General features: G+C 55.2%; 1 non-coding gene across 1 annotated transcript in view; it reads left to right on the forward strand.

The window, feature by feature from the left end:
- The first annotated feature begins 2259 nt into the window (after positions 1–2259).
- The window catches only part of LOC126329556 (small subunit ribosomal RNA), a 1893-nt gene continuing 1652 nt past the window's right edge, over positions 2260–2500 (forward strand). The window contains exon 1 of the ribosomal RNA XR_007562338.1: positions 2260–2500. This exon is cut by the window's right edge and continues 1652 nt beyond it. This is a non-coding gene — a ribosomal RNA (small subunit ribosomal RNA).

Genomic DNA, 2500 nt, shown 5'->3' on the forward strand with positions numbered 1-2500 from the left:
CTTAACCTAAGTTACACTGCACCTTAACCTAAGTTACACTGCACCTTAACCTAAGTTACACTGCACCTTAACCTAAGTTACACTGCACCTTAACCTAAGTTACACTGCACCTTAACCTAAGTTACACTGCACCTTAACCTAAGTTACACTGCACCTTAACCTAAGTTACACTGCACCTTAACCTAAGTTACACTGCACCTTAACCTAAGTTACACTGCACCTTAACCTAACTTACACTGCACCTTAACCTAACTTACACTGCACCTTAACCTAACTTACACTGCACCTTAACCTAACTTACACTGCACCTTAACCTAACTTACACTGCACCTTAACCTAACTTACACTGCACCTTAACCTAACTTACACTGCACCTTAACCTAACTTACACTGCACCTTAACCTAACTTACACTGCACCTTAACTGTCACATGTAACGTCACAGGAATGTAGCTTTGCCTAACAGCAACCCTCTGAACATAGTTCACTGCTTGGATCCTCTGGTGTCATGTGTATTTCTTGATGCCATGGTGCGTACCCTCACATAAAGGTCTTTCGAGTGTTGCGTACTTTCTACACAGTCCCGCTAACCACTGGAAGGGTGTACCGCTACAGAACGAATATCGCCCTCCCCTCCTGCCCTTCCAAGCTGGTCGGTCAGGCGTTTGTTTGTGAAATGAGCCTTGCAGCTGTTCAGTTGCATTCGGTTGTCGATGCAGTCAGTGTACGTTGTGGTACGGCCTGTGTGGACTGTCCGCTGATGTACGCGTAACCCACACTGATCATCCGTCGTTACGTACTGAGTGACATAATGTGGCACATGCTTGACCGTACACCGGCTGCGCCCTACAATGGCGAATCATAAGGGCCATATGTTGTGCACGATGCTACTTGTCTCGTCTCCCCATTACAGCGAGATTGCACTGTTGTACGCCGTACAGACATGTGGTAAGTAGGTACGGACGAAAGTATTGCATGTTGGCCCCCCCCCCCTCCTCCCTCTGCCGGGAATCAGCGTGAGCCGTCTGTTGATGTAGCGACGAGGGTTTTCCTATTTAATCGTATTGCCCCACACAACATGATAGCACGGTGGACCGCGTTCCACATCTGCGACATGCTACAGAGGCCGGTTGACAGTCGACCGCGCAAGGGACATTGCACACGTGCGCGGACCATCTTCCACGTGTTCTCTCGTGTACATGCCGCAGTGTGTATGTGGGCTGATGTAGCGTGTCGTGACACATAACATGCAGGCATGCCAGAATCGTAGATTTCGCAAATGTAGATTGACGTATACGTTTGCTGCCAAAGATCCGCAAATGAACTGGAAATCAGTTGTTGAGCGGTTGTTCGCGCTGCAGGTGCATCGGTGATAGCGACGATCGGTACATCTGTGAACCGGTTGTTTCGGCGGTACCCGCCATGCCCCCGAACCTGAGTTGGCCATGTGGGTATGAAGCGATACGAGGCTGTGGCTTGGCGGGACAGTCCCCGGCCGGTGAGGGGGGGCCGCCCGGCGTGCTGGCCGCGCGCTGCGTGAGCGCACGCACTACAGCCGGCTGGTGGGGGGCGCCCAGTGGCAGGAGCGCCGGCCGACGGGCCCGGCTGGCGTCCCAGCTATGCGCCGGCGCACCCTGCGCGCGGCGCCAGGCGGCCAAAGTGGGTTCTGTCGAGCCCGGTGCGAAGCGCGGTGGACATCTGCAGTGTGCTGGTCCGATTGCGGACTGTGTGCGTTGAGGATGCGCCGCCGCCCGGCACTCGGCGTCGCGACGCCGTCTGCTGCTCGGTCGCCCCCAGCGGTTCTCGCAGGTGGTTTGTATCGCAGCTCTGCGGACGTGTTGGCGCGTGCGCTGTGCTGGGAGAGTTCGCTTCTGCACCCAAGTGGGGCTTTGCCCTTCTGTGGCGCTGGCGTTGGAGCTGCCGGTCACCGTAGGTGGCGCGTGTTGTTTCCCGCCGGCAATGCCACGACAGCACGCTCCCGGGCCTCTGTCGGCAGCGGCAAGCTCAGTTGGGAGCACGGGTGTTCGCACTGAAAGCGTCTACTCGCCTATCTCCGGGCGATTGCGCCTCTCTCGAACCCGACCAAGTACTTAGGACGGCGCTGCGCGCCGCCGGGACCTGAGAGGGTTTCGAGGTGTATCGTGCAGGGGAGCTCAGCCTCCTCCTGTTTGCAGAATAATTGAGCGGACGCTTGCGTGTTCGCGCGGGCCCTCGGGACACACTCCCGGGCGGCCGGCTGCTCAGCTCTCGTTGACGCAGCTCCCTGGTTGATCCTGCCAGTAGTCATATGCTTGTCTCAAAGATTAAGCCATGCATGTCTCAGTACAAGCCGCATTAAGGTGAAACCGCGAATGGCTCATTAAATCAGTTATGGTTCCTTAGATCGTACCCACGTTACTTGGATAACTGTGGTAATTCTAGAGCTAATACATGCAAACAGAGTCCCGACCAGAGATGGAAGGGACGCTTTTATTAGATCAAAACCAATCGGATTGGCTCGT

This window comes from Schistocerca gregaria, unplaced genomic scaffold (assembly GCF_023897955.1).
Source record: "Schistocerca gregaria isolate iqSchGreg1 unplaced genomic scaffold, iqSchGreg1.2 ptg001193l, whole genome shotgun sequence".
NCBI lineage: Eukaryota > Metazoa > Arthropoda > Insecta > Orthoptera > Acrididae > Schistocerca > Schistocerca gregaria.